Source organism: Bacillus rossius (genome assembly GCF_032445375.1).
Source record: "Bacillus rossius redtenbacheri isolate Brsri chromosome 9 unlocalized genomic scaffold, Brsri_v3 Brsri_v3_scf9_1, whole genome shotgun sequence".
NCBI lineage: Eukaryota > Metazoa > Arthropoda > Insecta > Phasmatodea > Bacillidae > Bacillus > Bacillus rossius.
In genome coordinates this window covers 9531655-9550536 of record NW_026962012.1, presented here as the reverse complement: position 1 = coordinate 9550536, position 18882 = coordinate 9531655, and the positions used below count along the sequence as shown (strand labels likewise).

The 18882-nt window shown below is 35.7% G+C and overlaps 1 protein-coding gene across 3 annotated transcripts in view; it reads right to left on the bottom strand.

Moving 5' to 3' along the window:
• LOC134542610 (uncharacterized) overlaps nucleotides 1-18882 on the bottom strand; it is a 668259-nt gene that overhangs the window by 501900 nt on the left and 147477 nt on the right. The window lies entirely within an intron of this gene.

Sequence of the window (18882 nt, the reverse complement as noted above, 5' to 3'; positions counted from 1 at the left end):
TGCCTGAATTTCTTAGTATACCTTAAAAACCAATAATCTCTTTGGTTAATACGTTTACGGAAATTTTATTGTCATAGAGCTATTTCTTGAGATGAATTTTGTTTTAAAAACATTAGAATTTTTTTCGATAAATACACCTCGAAATTCTCATGATATTTTTATAAAATTAACCTGTTCTCTAGCATTAATCAAGACGAGTTATCAGTTATCGTGTGTGCTAGGGCGTCACACTGGTGTGGCAAATAAACTGGACAAACAATAGTACCTACTTTGAACTTATTAAGCTCCGTAATATAGCAGATCTGAATAGCCTATGTAAATAAGACTATATTTAAAGTGGTTCTATGTTTTTGAAATTTAAATATCTTTATCTTTTTTAAGTGGGTACATCTGATCCTACAGCGACTCCGAGAGCATGTCATTTAATAATGGGCATTTTTTTTAGTTTCCAAACTGCCTTATCAAGACCAAGAGTGACCAGTAGAAAAATTTTATAGTTAAGATAAACAATATTCTTGGTTTTGTTTTGCATCTTAATTAAGTGTGACGCTAATGATTCAAAATTAAAGGTGCAAAGAAAATTTAATTTCAACACTATGACGCAACCTGTATCACAAGCTAGAATTTCAAGTACCTGCCATGAAAGCCTGAAATAAACTTTAAAGTTGAAGATAAAGTAAAGGCTGTTTGAATGTTCCTGAAGTGCATATAATATTATTCACAAAACTTTAATATACTTTAAATACATAATTTAGATATTATATGGGATTTATTTTTGTTAAATTCTGTTCGTCAGCGAGGGAGTCCGGAGAAGACAGGCTCAACGACAACAGAACAGGGAAACTGCGGAAGTAATGTTCCCTGGCCTGTTAGTAAGGAACTATCCCAGCATTTTCTCGGAGTGATTGCGAGAACCATTGGAAAGAGAAATAAAAGGAACAAAATTTGAACCCGGTTCTTCGCAATATGAGTACAGTGACTTACTTACCACTGCGTCACCGCGCCCCACAAGAACACTTTTTTTGATGTGTAACGGCTTTTTACAGGAGTTATTGACGTGACAACGTCTAAAAAATAGATGAACTCCGGCTGCACGCACGAAAAAGGATGACTCATTGTCCCATTACGCACATTGTTCCGTTACGCTTATTGTACGCTTGCGCCCCATCTATCACTTTTCCACTCTATTGCAACAACCATCGATTTGACTTTTTCGAGGCACATTAAACTTGAAACACTCCCATTCGTTTCCTACTTTTCCTATCATCGTCCTATCCTTAACAGAATAACACAGATTGGAAGAAGTTAAATAACAAACATGTATAAAAGTTAAACTTAAAATAATCTCTTCGTTAAAGTAATAAACATATTTGAATTAATGAATGCTAATAAATGTAAATTTATTAATTAAATTGTAGATTTCATTTCACTCCTTCGTATCCATACAAAATAATGATAATAATTCAATAAAAATGATTCAATTTTATTCATAAAACTATGCAATCATTTCAATCAATGATTTGTTATGACGGTGACACGTTAAACTATCGTCCGTAAACCGACTTTACAGACAACCAATTTTTCATTTAATTCCACGGAAGTAGAATGAAAGTAAATGTGAAACGATGTTGCCAAAGTCGTCGAGATGTTGGACCCACTTGTAGCAACATAAGACCGTATATAGTTACTTCCTCAAACATGAGGGGACATACCAAACGTCTTGGTGTGCCAAATAAAACTTTATGATACTGCAACTACCCGGATTACATTTGGAAAACTAAATTAGTCATAGTAAAAACTAATCTGAAGTTTTTAAAGTATGTAAGAAAACTGGCCTTACAATTATTCCTACAATTTTCCTACTCTTTAGTTTCCAACAGGATCGTTAGCACCGTGGTAGGAGCCTGCATTTGTTGAGCACGAAGGCGAATTTGTGGCGTGTTTCAATCCTCGTTACTGGAAAAAACCTTTTGACGTGACAACGTCTAATAAATCGATGAACGCCGGCTGCATGCACGAAAAAGTGTTCCGTAACGCACATTGTCCCGTTACGATGTGTCCCGTTACGCTCATTGTACGCTTGCGCCGCATCTATCTCTCTTCCACTCGATTGGAATAACCATCGATTTGATTTTTTCGAGGCGCATTAAACTTGAAACACTCCCATTATTTTCTACTTGTCCTATCATCGTCCTATCCTTAACAGAATAACACAGATTGGAAGAAGTTAAATAGCAAACATGTATAAAAGTTATAGTTAAAATAATCTGTTCGTTAAAGCAATAAACATATTTGAATTAATGAGTGAAAATGAAAGTAAATTTATCAATTAAATTGTAGATTTCGTTTCACTCCTTCTTTGTATCCATACAAAATAGTGATACTTCAATATAAATGATACAATTTTATTCATAAAAGTATGCAATCATTTCATCAATGTTTTGTTATGACGTTGTCACGTTAAACTATCGTCCGTAAACCGATTTTACAGACAACCAATATTTCTTAAAGTTATAATATTATATCATAATAATGTTTTATCAGCTCAATAAAGCTAAGAAATTTGGTAAGAAGTATTTACAGACTGATTTCTATTGTTTATGCCAAAACCAATATAGAAACAAATACTTTGTCATATAATATTTGTTTTAAAATGTTTTGATTAATATTTAAGTAAGGCAATAAAAGTGTAACTTATATCTATGTAGCATTAACTATTTAAATCTTTTAACAATATTGAATATATTTTAATAAAAGTTCTTGTTGAACTTGTTCGGATTCAAAACCAATATTTAGGATTTTTTTTTTTAAATCGGAGCCGTTCGCTATCGTTTTAAATTTACGTCAATTTTCTTATTAGTACTGCTATCTGTGTATGATGTTAGCAGCAACGTTTACAATTTAGGCAGTAAATTCTAGCGGCAGACGCAAAAAGATAGTCTATGATTCGTGTCTAGAAATTTTGCGAATATTTTATTGATCAGTATATTTATCACGTTGGGAATTATTTAAAAGATATCTACGTTAAATTTCGTGTCCGAGTTTCATATTATAAGTTTATTTGCAACATGAATAACATAAACACACATGAATTTGATCATTACCGATGATATATATTAACTCATCATTGGCGAACACGGAAAGACCGCTCACACTATTTAATACGGACTCTTAAGTTGCTGAACAACTACTTGAGAGTCGTGTTACAATATCTCCAGAAGATGAATAATTTTTTTCACTAAAGCTCTTTGATTATTTTATAATCCAGGTAAATAAATTTTTTAATTCACTACGTACTTGTTACGCCAAGCAGAACATCTGTTTTTAAATTTAAATATAGTGAATCAATGAACACTTGCTTACAGAGGCAAAAAACTGGTATCTTTTACATGGCTAAGTTTCCTAACTGGCAACTGGGCATACAGGCCAGTTGGCACATTCAGGCTAAAATATATAGAATATTCTTAAAAGGATCTAAATCTATAAATTAAAATACCAAACCATTGATTCCCACAAACTTTCACTAGAACACATCGCCAGCATACACAGACGCAACCAAAGTGAAGTTAATTATTAATTAATATTAATAACCTACAAAATTAATGGTTTTAAATTTCTTTAGTAATAAGTGTACGAGCTTGACATTCTTGATACAAAATAATTAGTTCCTCTTAGTGCAAAAGAATTCAAAATGTATACTTTTTTAAAGTAATAACATTTAACTCCAGCTAACAACGTTTCCGCAAACCAAAGCAACGAAACTTGCAATAAGTCATGAAGCAGGTGTTCTCACCAGCAAATAAAAAGTTCCTGTGTCTGAAAGTTTAGAGGTTTTCCTAACTGAAATTATTTTTATTGAAAAACCTATTATTTTTTATTTATTTTCTAATAAAATATATTTTTTAATGCAGCTGTACATAATTTTTGTGCACATAGTAATTTAATTGGATTTTTCCAAACCAACTCAGTCACCCAGTCATGATAATTTTATTTCTTGTTAAAGAGTATCTTCAGGGGTTATCACTTTGATTTTTTATTCGAATATTATTTTGAATTTTTATTATAGAAATTGTGATGTAAATCTTAATTATCATAGTTGATTTAATACTGTTATTACTGTTATTATTTAGGTTTTCTTTGAATATTTAATTTGTGCTTAATTTCAGAGAATACAATGAGCCATTATTAAGCCTCGAACAAAATCAGATAAATATTATATTCATTTATTTAGTTATCCATAGATACTATATCTTAGAGATAACTCATATCCAAATTTTCTCGAAATAAAGTCTCAAATCGAAATCCTAGAGAGCAACACGAATAAACCCCTCGAATCCGATATTTGGTGCCAAGAATCAAAAATAAAATAACTTAGAGTAAACTAAAAATTTTAATTATGATGTAACTTTATAACCTTTAAATTGTTTTTCCACTAAGTTTCCAGAATGAATACATATTGTAATTTTATTTAATTTATTACATGTTAAAAGTTAATCATGAGGAATGGTTACATGTTAAGTACAAAGAAAAAAATATATTAATAAACTTCAGCGATATTTGGTGCTGTTTTTATTTTATTTCTTCATTTCCTTTAATATTATTCCTCGAATCTGTTTTTTTTAAATATTGAATCCTTCAGGTACCTAGGATTTTATGGTATCTGAGGTTCTGATTGGCTCATACCTTAAGACCGGAAAAATTCGCGGATTCATTTTGCGATAGGCTATAATCCAAACTAGTTCAACTTCTTGCTGATTTAGTGATTGGACCACAGATTACGTTAATGACTCTAAGCCAATGAAAAATCCCCAACAATAGAAACAGCGAATCACAAGCATTCCAGTTGACAGGTGTCACGTATTGGTAGCCATTTCAGCAGGTGTAATCTGCACAAGTACATAGAGGATCGTGGAGTCTATCCTAGAGGTCATTAAACCCGCGAATTTTTCCAGTCCCTACTCATACCTAATTATTCATATATAATCATTGGGCTCGTAACCGCCTCTGCTTCCCGCGTGAGCTGATGACGTCTGTGGCGACTCTTGTGGGTGGAGGGGGGGGGGGGGGGAGTCATGAGCCCCGACTGGTAGCTTCCGTCCCACACGGAGTAATGAAAGGCCTCGCAGTCGCCGAACTTTGGAGCTTGCCGTAATGACACGTATAGGTGACCCCTGGCCGTGCATTACTTGAGCGAGCTTGTGACGACCTCGGAATTCCCAGAAGTGTTCCCGGCCGTGAGCTACGCACGGCCCGCAAAGAGCAACTCGGAGTTAGGACTTCACTGCGCGCCGGATACCTGCCACCCTTCGTGCCACGAGACCACGGCAAGCTTTTGTTGATTTCCAGAATACATTTGGTTTATTTGGTGGAGGTAGTGTGAAATCACGACGATAAAGTAATTATTACACCACGTTAAAACATCAAACACTGACAACGGTGGAAAAAAATGTTTATTGTAGCTCTCGAGTTCACGGATATAATATATGACGTGCAGTACATAATTTTACGACCTATGTGGGGAGAACTGGATTTCGTAAGGGATAGCACAATTACTTTTCATTGCAGCTTTATTAGTTACTAATTTTAATATTAATAATAAATAATTGTGCTTAAAAATGTCATATCACAAATCACCGGCACTTAGAAATGTTTATTCGCTAGTCACTCAATGTCTTTCAAGTTCCGCAGTTCGCACTCCTCTCTGGAGCTAGGCTCGACAGTGGTTCACCCCTTACCACGCGCCTGTTCACCAGGGTCGCAACTAGAGTTTCTGGCACCCGGGGCATGAATGGATTCATGCCCCCCCCCCCCCAATTATTTTTGCACATACCACACCAATAAAGCGGGGGGTCCGGGGGCTCTCCCACGGAAAAATGGTGCTATTTAAGCATTTTCCATACCTACATGTAACAGTTTCTGTGCTACTGTAACTTTCATGCATGAACCCACTATGTCCATAAATTAGTCCGTATAATCACTAGACTCGTTCATTAAATATGTTGATACGTTATATTGTAAATCAGATTAGACATTCCTGGCATGTGCAAGTTAAAAAACCTTTTTACCAGTTACCAGTTGTAGTAGGAAGGAATTACAATGCAAGCGATTTCGGCGCCCCCACACAGCTTTGCGCCCGGGGCGTATGCCCCGCTTGCTCCCCCCTAGTTGCGGCCCTGCTGTTCACACACACAGTCTCGCGCCACTCAGTCGCCGCACTGCCACGATCCAGTCGAACTCCGCGTCGCTCCACTCTCGGGTGGGGGGAGGGGGGCTCTCTCACTCTCATCACCGATGTCGCACCTTCGCTCTCGGCACTCCGGCACTGTCGCGGGACTCACTCGGGATCTGCTCGTTATTGTCGACACACTCTCGCCGCACTCCTCGCGGAATTGTCGCGGAAGCCGGTGTCGCTGCCATAAGTACTTGGGGCGCCCTTCTCGAACCGACGAGAGCGGCCGTGACGTGTCGCGTCATCCCGGGCCGACCCGACGCCCGAACAGTCCAGAAAGGCGGCGTCCCTTCACGCCACTCCGCGCGCTGGCCCGCAGAATTCCCAAGGCCTCTCAACGATAGAAAACAACGCCGAGGCAATACGATGCGCGGAGGGGGTGGGTGGTAGCGACGACCCTTGTAATCCGGCCAGGGGCACGAGGCATGCCTTACGTCAGTGTACGGCATGTGACACGGCGTGTGACGTCAGTGGCCGTGCAGGGCCGCCAGACAGCTCCGAACCTGGCATCGCGGTCTGGTCTCTCGCGTTTCGTAACAATAATAAATCCATTGTAAGTGACAATCTTTTGTGTTAGCCCTTCAAAATATTTTTTATGATGTTACAACATTTATATTTTATAGTATGACAAAACTTGTCTTCTTATAATTTTGGTTTTAGTTCCTGCGATACAATATATATATATATATATATATATATATATATATATATATATAAACGAGCGCGTGTAACTCAGTAAGTATGGTAAAAGTGAAACTTATTTGGCATTGTAAACCTCGATTTGTAAATATATCGTAAGGGGTAAAAACAGCAACGTGAGAAAAAAAGTGACAGAGGACCATTTTTCTAAATAAACATTAATCAACAAAATTATTACTCATTTCCAAATCACCGTTCAGGATTATAAAAAATTATTGATTTATTAGTAATGATTAATCAACAATAAAATTTGTTTATGTAAATTTCAAAACTAGGATTGATTATAATAAATTAGAATTTAATTTAATTTATAGGTTAGATGTGATCGAGTATTAATGATTTTGTAGTTCTGCAAATATAACCTTATAAGCGAGTTATCGTGCAACAGATTTTGCCCATAGGCTACATAGGCATACTGCAATGCTTTTATAGGCATTGATATAATGTTCTGCCGTCGAAAACTAAACGGCACGGACCATCATCACATTTGCCACACAGTGAAAATAAAAACATTTAATATTCTACGCACGGGATTTGTTTAAACTTTTTTTTTTTAACTAACTTATTCTTAGTTGGGCTCAACATATTTACAGGCTCGTGGGGTCATAATTTCATTACGGTGTGTGATTTAGTTAATATAATAATTATACGGGACAAATAATTACCTTGTCAAACTAAAGCGTGAAATCATTATACCAGCATTGTATTGCAACGTAGCACACGTATAATACCGTGATTATTTTATGCACTGTAGTGCTACTGCTTTATTGTTGAGCGGTATATTTCAGCCAGCTAAGCCTCACTGATGTGTGAGGCAGCATCCCTCACGAAGATGGACCAAACTACTCACTCTGGCGGTATTCCAATCACCAGCATGCAACGGGCCGTACGCTTCCAAAATTTCATATAATAAATTTTTTTGAAATCTTGAAAGCGCCGCGCTGCCGAGACGACGGCTAATCACAAACGGTTTATAATTACATAGACACCATTTATATAATTACAAAAATTGTTCTCTCTGACAAAGATTACAAAAAAAAATAAGGTCAGAAACAAAAGAAAGTTCGAAATGAATGCTTACAGCACATGTAAACAAATTACATCCTTCACTGGCAGGTAGCTAGGCAACTGTAAATAAACATAATAAACACTGCTGACAGTACTCTGTACTGGTTTATCCGTACAACCTCGCTTCCAATATATTTTGTATAGAAAATTAAACTTAGTATGTCGATAAGGACCATAACAACATTGGTAATGGTAATGGAAACTTTACCTTACGTGGATGAGACAGAGAGATGCTGGTGCTATCTAGAAACAAAATGCAGAAACAAGGATAGCTGTATCCATGATGGCGGCTGAAGTCAAAGTCAAAGATCAAAGGTTGAGATCAAGGTCAAAGATCAAAGGTCGAGATCAAGGTTAAGGTCAAGGTCAAAAGTCCAGGTAAAATTTCCAGATGGTGATCATAACGAAAAGTGCAACGATGACGTCATCGGAGATGGCTGCTGGGGTCCCAGTCATAAACATGTAGCGACGGATACGCACGAACATGGCCGAATCTTCACTATTGGTAAGCCAACAGGTCTTCAAGCCATAAAGCCTTTGTCCCATAAGATTAACATTGCGCCGTATTCCCTATTTCACACTACTCTTAAGCCAAAGCCAAGACTTTTCATGTACTGAAAAGAATGATCTTTTAATGTACTTGAATATTAAAATGATATATGAATGCAGAATTAGAATTTATATATCTATTTCATCACAACATTATTTTAAGTAAACATAATTCAAAAAAGAATTTGGTTATCGATTCCTGTTCAGATGTGTGTGTATATTTGTTTACATATTATATACACATACGTACCCAAAGAAAGCAAATTTTATGTTGTGATTAAGGCAAGAATAGTTTTAACCTTCTTCTTTACTCGCGTCATATTGATTTCAGCTTTGATGTTTAATGTCACAGTGGTTTTCAGCTTTTTTTTTCTTTCATTCGTGTTGGTATAATGTAGTTTTTTCTCCCCGCCCGATGGTGGCGATATCAGTTGTGGACGTGTCAGCAAAAGGGGGGGGGGGGGGGGGAACACCACTACGTATCTGTGAACAGTTTCGTCGGGGGAGGGGGGTTTATGGGAGGTGGGTGTTATCTGGGAATTGCTTCATCTCTCGAGAGACTCGTAGGGGAATGCATGTGACCTTCCGCAACCTCTCTCTCGCCGTTAAGCCCTTGTCGTCGCCCACGCTGTTTGCAGTGGCGGGCACCGGAGCACGCGGGGAATCCATTCATCACGTCAGTTTTTACCGTCAGCGACGGGATGAGACGGGTCAAGGCGGGGGGTCGGTGAAGAGAGGGGGTGAAGTGGACCACCCGTATGCACCGCTGTGGAAGGGTGTCGGGGTGGGTTAGAGAGTACCACAAAGGTCCACGCGCCTTGCACTAGTCGAGCTCATGGGCTCTACATGCGGAGACTAGCTCTTCACTACCGGACTGCCTTGCTTGGCTTTTTGGAAGATCAATGCAATACCTCTGACGTGTGCTTCAATTTGTCTTAATACATTTTCAGTGGAGCACATGTCATTAAAAAGTTTTTTTAAAATTACTTTTACAAATAAAAAATATTGTTTGGCTGTATCCTTATTTTTATTCAATATAAAATTTGCATAATATTCACAGAAAATGTTAATTATTAAAGAAATACAAAAAAAAACATAAATAATAGTGAAAGATAAATAACCCACTTCATATAAATAGTTTACGTAATGTTTCCTTACACATTCTTCGGTATTTGTGGCTTACATAACAGCAAATATTATCTCACAAAAAAAAAACTTACATCAATATGTTTCAGTTAAAGAAAGAAAAAAATGCAAGTATTTACAACTAGATATTCAAAGCCATGCAAGATGAATTTAAATCACTTGAGAATTCTGATCGAATCTAGACTAACTTGAATACCACCACATGTTTCAAGACTTCAATGCAAATATTTAAGTCAATCTCAAACCGAGTTATGACTATGAAACACCTGTTTCTCTAATAAAATATCTTTAATACATCAAAGATGCCATAAATAACCTCTGGATGAGGTGTTATTTATTGATTATTATGTTGAATAGTTTTGATTGAAAATTTTGACATGAAAACTTCACATGCAATATTTATCAAGAAATTCAATTGTACATTTTCGTACAAGTCTTTTATATAACTTTTTTTCAAATAGGTATTAACAAAGGTAGTTATTTACATACACGTAAAAATATTAATTCATCGATAACTTGTATAATTTAGCAACCACACTAACACGCATGAAAAACTGAAATTAGGGTAAAAACTGACTCAAAGATACATGAAAGAAAGTATGTGAAATTAAAACTTAAGTCTCTGTTTTACTTTGGCTATTTTCATTTCCGTTTTCCAAATTTTTATACAACAATGCAGGTAAATCCTGGGTTAATACCTACTTATTGGCTTCTGCGTTCAGGCCACACCCTTGTCGCTTCTGTCATTTTTTCGCCATGCCTTCTTGCAGCCAATGTCAAGGGCGATTTAGGGTTTTTGTACCGTTCGAGGTCATTATTTCATATTCACGTCCCACACAACTTAACTTGATGACTTTTAGAAATATAACTTCTTTGAGAAATCACGCTAAAAGAACGAAGCATAGGTTGCGGATGGTGCATAAAACGTTTGAGCCTTGGTCCCTTGAGCGGGCTCCATGTGGTGGCGTACGCCTGACGCCATCTGCCTTGGGCAGAGGGCAACACAACGGGGTTTGGGTTCATAATTGTGCACCGCGCCACGAGCTACATTCGCAAGAAAATGGAACTCTTTCAGGTACGTATTATTTTAATTACTCGTGTAAGTCAGTATTTTTAAACAGTGTTATATGAGTATTATTTTAACCGTGTAACTAAATATTCTTTCCTTGTATTATTATTTCACACTCAAGTTTGACAGGGTAATTATTTGTCGCGTATTTTTATTTGACTAGCAAAGTCACACACCGTATTATAATTAGGAGCCCACGAGCGTGTAAATATTTAAAGTCCAACTAAGAATATGGTATTTTAAAAAAGTTTAAACAAATCCTGTGCTATTAATATAAATTGTTTTTATTTTAATCAAATTTATTAAAACTCAAATAAAGTTATATTTCTTTAATACTTTGAAATGAAATGAAAGCCAGCTGTTAATTTTAGAAAATTGTTATTCCCCCTTTCTCTTTCTCTCTCTCTCTGCCGTTTTACCCCATACGATATACTTACGAGTCGAGGTTTGAATTGCAAAAGACGTTTCACTCCTATCGGTGTACTGAGTTACATGAGCTCTTTTTATAATTGGCTGAACTTTCACAAAATGAAAAATATACATCTCATACTTGTTTCTTAATTATCTGGCATAGTTTTATTGTTAACGTTTTTATGCACCATGTATAAGGAGAATTAAATGGAATATAAAAACTGGGATTCCTTAAGTATAAAGTCAACTTTAGTGTCTGCTATGTGATATGGTTTGATTTCTTTCATAAAAAATTATTTTATTACCTAGCCTTTTATAATCTTCAGAATTTTTATAATTTTTAAAGGCTACCGAAAATAAATGTTTCCGAAGAAAATTTAAACCATATCACGCAGTAGCCACCGGCATTTTTTAAGCCTAAATATTTTTAGTCATTTATTCTATTTGGTTTCTTTATCGATACTGCTAGATCATATTAAAAATTAAACTTTGCAGCTAATTATGCAAAACGATTTTTTTTTTCTTTTGGCAACTCAAAATATCTACAAGTTTAACCGCGTAAAAAGTAAATACAAAATAATGACCCTGAACAAGACATAAATCCTTTACATCTCAGGTCTGGTGTTCTGGCCCAGTATTTATACAGGAGCAAATCACAGGTGAGCTGCTATTGGTCCCTGAGGTCAGCCCTGATGGAAGGATGGACTGGCCAATCAATCTGTGTAGGTGCCGCAAGTTTGATTGGGGCTAATTCCTTCCTGATGATCGTTCATGACTACTGTAGAACATAGATTTCCATACATTACTGAATCGGTAGCCGTCTCCTGTATTGATGTTATTAGGGTGTTTTATTTTTTTCTATGGCCTCATTAATCTCTGGTTGAAGTTGGCAATATTTATGAATATGTTAGGCTTAGTAGAAGTGGATTTTACCTCTTTAGCGGTAAAAAATAAAATCAAGAGTATTTGTGATGTTTGTTTTTCGTTCTCAGTTTCTCAATCATTGCTTTAGTGCAAACTGAAAAAATAATTCTATTCATTCATCCGACACCCTCAGACGTTTCAGAAAATTGTAAAGCTGTATAGTTTCTTGTTTGTTTACTTTTCGTACCCAAACAATTTAGCTGATTGGTATCTAAAATACGATAATATTATTTAAAAAATAGTTTCATCCCGTTTTAATCCTTTAAAGGAAGAAATTTTGTTTTAAAACTATCATAAATCCTCACCAACAATAAAATTTCATCAAAAAAATTCAAAGGTTTTTGAAAGATGTGAGAATGTATAGACAAATAGACACATTTAAATTATGTATGCCCTTAGTAGTTTCGTTCAGTTTGGTCATATATTTATTCAATTCACAGACTTCTTCTCCCGCATGATTTTATGACTTATAAGTACAGTAAAACCTCGTTTATCCTGCCCTCGTTGTTGCGGATCTCCGGAGAATATAGAGCAGTTTTAAATATAGTTTATTTAATGTTCACGTAGAAATGACAATTGTATCTACATATCTACAAACAAAGACGGTTAGCACACGATGATGTACCTAAAGGTGCTTCATTCACGTGCCATACATGTTTTCAACACAAGAAAGTTGACGAATTCTTTGTTAAAAAATTATGTGAAAAGTTATTTTTATATATTTTAATGACTTGTAAACTATATAGGGTATGTTTACAATGTAGTATTGTTATAAAAACATAGTTCTTTATCGTACTAAACTGATAGTCTGCTTATTTAAACATTTTATTTTTGCTTATTACTCATATTACATGCATCATCCGGATTTTAGATTGTCCGGATTGACTTTGGTCTCAAATAAAACGGTTAAACGAAGCTTAACTGTATGGGTAAATAACACTAATAAATTTTGAATTCAATAGATTACATTGCACAGTACTTTTAATGAAAATATTTCATAATTTTGTGAAAACTTACAACATGTGAATGAGGGTTATAAATACTTTATATTAAGTTAAAAAAATGTTCTATGTGTAAGGTAAGATCCCGAATATATTTATGATGGTTACGTTTGAAATCTCTCCGAACAGAGCCTTTTTTTCCCTGCATTATTTTTTTTTATTTCGTCATGCTGTATAAAACAGTATTTGTCCGAAATTAGTTTTTCTGTCGTATATAAGCTACACACGGTAAATCAGGAAGGCAATTTGTTAAGTGGAGCAGCACGAAATAAAAAAAAAAATTTCATAAAGCACAAACAACCACAGTAACTTTGAGTTTCTCGCAGTGATTGGAAAAGAAAAACGCGTTCGCATATATGACGAAGTGTTGCCTCGTGCTAAATCTCTCAAGCGTGTTGGAGAGCTTGCAGTGGGCACAACCGTGAATCAATTGCAACAATAAAATAAAGTTTTAACACTGGTATAGTGTTTTAGCTTTGGAAAGACCTTACAAACAAACCAATACATTTAAAAGTATAATAAAAATAGTTGAAAGACATGCTAGTAGATAAAATGGAAGAGTCACCATCGGTGATTTAAAAAAAAAATGAGCCAGTCACAGATGATGAATAACGTAAGTTACACGTGAAGAGAGAGAATTGCGAACACTTGGAATTAATTAAGTATAATATTATCTCCAATTACTTGCTCTATTAACATTAAAAATGCAGTAGATTTATGTTATCAAAATTGTTATTAATTAATAAGAAATAACAGAAAATGTTTGTGATTTTAATAAGTACGTTTACAATCTATTATAAGATATATTTGCTTTTAAGCCAAGACATAGTTTAATAATTGGTTGATAAAAATTGTATCGACACAAATTAAAAAAATATGTATATTTTTGTTGACAAACTGTATCACTCCGTACGAAATGACATTATAAATTAAATTTTAAAAACACCAGAAACTCACCAAAATACTCATCACTCCAACGATATTTTAAAAATTTAGTTTCGGTCTCGCAAGGAAAGTTGATAATTTCGTTTGTCAGTCATTAAATTGCTCTAAAAGATATGTATTACTTCTAACACGATGCCACTATTGCATTTTGTGGTTTTGCCATACATATTTTCAAAAAAATATGCATTTAGTATCTTATAAGTAGTGTAAAAAGTCCCACTTTTAACGCCCATAAATTAAACTTAGTAACAATTTTTTTGAAACAATTGTCAAGTAACAAAAAAATATATATATGTTCTTAAATAGTATTGTTGACAAGAAAGTGAGTGAGTCTTTCAGTACTCGTCAGTAATGTGTAACATCTAACCTCGTTACCGAGCAATTTATTGATTTCTCATGTTGAAAATATACTTAATACGAAACTCGGACACGAAAGTTAACGTAGAATTATTTAGAATATTGCCAAGCGTGATACATAAACGCAAATTGTGTTTTCAACTAAATTTCTGGACGCAAATCCGCAACCGCCGCTAGAATACGCGGCCAGAGCAGCTACGTTAACTTTAAAATCGTTCGATTTGCAAAGAAAAATTTTAAACTTTATACTGAAACGGCTATGATAAAAAAAATACTTGAAATAAACACATTACTAACACTCCAAACGTGCAAAATCAAACTTGGGCACAGGTCTTTACTATGGGGTGTTACATCCTTAAGTTGATAGATATATACTATCGCAATTATGTATTTATACATATAAAAAACCGTCTTCAATTTTATTACACTATTGTTGTAGCTATATATAAATCGAACATATCCCAACACCACCAAAACCTTAAGTGTTCTTATCTTCTAAACTATTGGTTTTAGGGGGAAAAATCATATTTATTTTCCTTTATACAGCCAAACTTTTTTTTTTAACAATTTGGCAATGTAGGTTGTAAAATATATGTACTTTTATCACTTTTGCACAGGTGTTATTAATTAGTTCGTTGATATTCTTGAATGTACCTACACACCCTGGGAACATTTTATAAAATGAACTATTTTAAAATCTAAAAATATTAAAATCCTTTTTAAGTATTTATTTAAGTGGAAAATGGTAATCCTTCTCATCCTTTTTTTTTAACCTATATTTATTCTGTTTAACACGATGGTACTTAAAATAAAATTGAATGGCACGCACTTCCGTTCCTTGACTTCCGTTTTATTCAATTATTCCGAACTAATGCCGTGTACCTAGAGCTCAGATGTTGCACATAAAAGTCCAAGCCCTCGAACGCGAGTTTGGAACCACACACTCCGGCTGGGTGTGCCATTGAGGGCCGCTTGCAGAGCCAGGCAAGTGAAGTCCGAGCGAAAACTTGGCAGGTTAATCATATTGAAGAATGCTCCACTTTGCCTCAAGTCACGACTGTGCAAGCCCGGGACTGCCAGGAGCTCCGCCGGCCAGTCTTCTGCGCGATACAGCCGCTTGTTGTTGCTCCCGAAGGCAGGGCTTAGCTCGCGGCCCGGCGGCGTGATGTGCATTATCCCCGGGCGCCTTGTCCGGCGCTCTGCCGACGCTAATGCACGCGCCGAGTCCTGGAGAGCAGGGCGCGCTCTGCAAACTGCGATACCCGCCTCCCGCTGACTCTATGCGAGCAAACCCCCTCGTAGTGTGTCGTCCAGGCCGATCCGCTCTCACATCGTGAAGGACATTTTCTTGATCACCATTCCGGTTTTCCGCGGTCGCCACAGATTTGCTCAAACGTAAACTCCCGCGAAAATCTAAAACAATAAAAATAAATTCCCTTTCGGCACAGCCTAACAGGCGTAGGTAGATTTCGAAGTAACTTTTTCTTCTGTAAATGTTTTGGAAACTTCTATCATCTCCTGGAAAAATTTAAGGACCTGAACATCGTCTCATATTTCATCTAGTGAAAATACTTTGAATGTTTTTAAAACTCATTAGCGTACAGCATTGAATGTCTTAACGAATTTCATATTATGCCTACTAAGGTAGTTATGATATTATTTTTGACCTTCAAACACTATTTTTCATCCCTTCCACTAACCCGTGGTCGTATAAAATTATTCTTTGAATAAGGCTAAAGGTTATATTAAGATGGTTAAAAATAAATTCTGACAAATTTAATACTAATTTTTTTTAATTACGCCTGTATTTACGGTAGGCCCTGATAGTTCGTTTCATCAAAACTTGTTTCAGCCAAATGTTTTTGATAAAGTTGAGGAGTTCTACAATAAATTATTACGTATTTGATAATATATCTTTTAAATAAAAAAGTAATTACATTTTTTGTCTTTCTACCCTTGTTATTTCCACCCCTCGCATTGACTGTTTGTTACATAAAATTTACTTTATACAAAGGTTTTCAGCAATACGTAAAACGTTCAACCAAAAAACATTAATTCAATAGAGTACATGGTAGGGAAGTTTATTTTCTTATTTCCATCCTAGATTTTTCAAACACCCCCACTAATGGTTTGTATTAAAAAATTGTTTCAGACAAAAGTTTTAGATATAAATTATAATATTTTCAAACAATGTATACGGATTTTATGTTATGCCTACTAAGGGAATTAATAATTCCTTTTTGTAATTTATTGGACGCTAAGAAAATTTAAATTTATTTATACTTATATCTAGCTCCAGACATCGGACAGTCCCAAATAGGCTAGCACTATATAAATACAGAAAATAATACATAGACAAAGCATACAAACATGGAAAGAAAATGTGTAACAAAACAATCATTAAGAGCAGACGCGAATATAAAATGTGTTAGCCACAAAAAATAAAATAAACATATTTAAAATAAATAAAAAGCAATGTGAAATATATATGAAATACAAAAATTTATTAAAATACTTTTTATTTTTTTAAGGATATAATCTTTCTTGTGGTGCAATTTAATTTTTAAGATTAAAATAATTATAATTATAGTAATTATCATTTTCGACTATACGCAGGGCTGGTAGATTAGAGTTCAGCAGGAACGTCTCTTTGTCGAGAGGCTACACAATACTTCCCTGAGTCCCCTCCACCAGCCACCCATGCTGTCTTACTTGCTACATAAATGTAACCATGTCAAAACACAAAGAAAATCACACTAGCAACTTTATTACATCATTAATACATCCTGTTACGAACGCAGACCGGACCGCGGCGCGCGCCAGATTCAGAGCTGGCTGGCGACCCGAACGGCCGCTGACGTCTACGCGCCGTCAACTGACGTAAGGCATTCCACGCGTGCCTGGCCGGGTAACAAGTGTCCTCGCTATTCCTTCCCCATCATTCGTCTCCCACCGCACAGGCCATTGTCAGTGATCGTTTCAGTGGCCTGGGAATTGTTCGGGTTTCCCGAGGCCGCCACGTGGAGTGGTGCGAATAAACACCGACTTTCTGGACTTTTCGGGCGTCGGGTCGACCCAAGATGACGCATCACTTCAACCCCCTTCCCTTAAGTCGGTTCCAGAAAGTCTGCCAAGAGTATAAAAGCAGCGACGCCGGCCTCCGCGAGAGTTCCGAGCGAAGAGTGGAGCAGCGGAGAGAGTCTCCCCCTCAGGGAGTGATACTGGCGATACCCGTGCGACCAGCGAGAGGTGAAGAGGGCAAGTGGCCCTTGCTGAGCGAACCGGACCTATCGGGAGGCGATACCTGCGGGTGCAGGCCTGGCGAGCCAGTCGGGTGCGACGAGCGATAGTTGGGACTGCACTGCGGCGCGGTGTGGCTGAGTGGCGAAGGAAGCGGACAGAGACGGGCAGAAGAGCGAGCCACTGTCGAGCCAAGCTCCAGTGGAAAGTGTTAATGTTTCAATGTCCAGTGTAAGACCAATTGTTGTGGACAGACATTTTAGGTGCTTCAATTAAATGCATGGTGTACACATTAGTAATAAATAAAACTGAACCAATTAATTGGGCTATCCCTTAAGAGCCCAGTAGTTCTCACCATATAAACCGTAACAATACGTTAGACCATGATAATTAATAAAAGGACTAAAAAATTTACCACAATTATTGGTATAAGCAATACAATGCATAAAAAATACATTTATGTTATTGTGGTGAGGTCATCAACATTGTCCTTTTTGTGGCTGTAGGCTGAATCAAATTTTGGAAAGACTAAATACACCTTATTATAATTTTCTCATCTACGGCTGAGGGCCATTCATTGAAAGTGTAAGTATTATATAATTGTAAAATTTTATGACAGTTTATTTTCATATATTTGGAATTAAGCCTTTAAAAATATATAGAAATATTTTGAACGCTTACAGTGTGCTTCTGTGATTGAGTTTCAAATTACAGAACTGATAGGGGCATAATATGTTAACAATAGAGATAATATTTAGATATGTACTAAAAGATAATGTAGCTTTTATTAAATACAAATAATATAAAAGTTTATCTTTCATAAAATAAACTAGTTTCACATAACAACCTTTTTTTTTATATAAATCACTAAATATTAAATACACAGATTGTACTTGGAAAAATATCTACAATTATTAAAATTGGTATGCTACCGGACACATTAATTATAGAAATTTAATAAATGCTTATGTATCATATACTGAAAAAAATATAACTTAAGTACATAAATTATTTCAACTTGCTTTGCTCTGTTTGGTGAGAAAATAGGTTCGAAGTGTAAGACAAAACTCTGAAAGGGTACTTGATAATAATACTAAGGTTACTGCTAGCAATATTTTTAAAAACTTGCATGTCCAGGTGTAGTTGTTGAGTCAAGTAATTAAAATATTATATGCCGAGAAATAAATCACAAGCTTACGGGATAAGAAATCATCAAAAAAAAATATGTATAGTTACTCGAACAG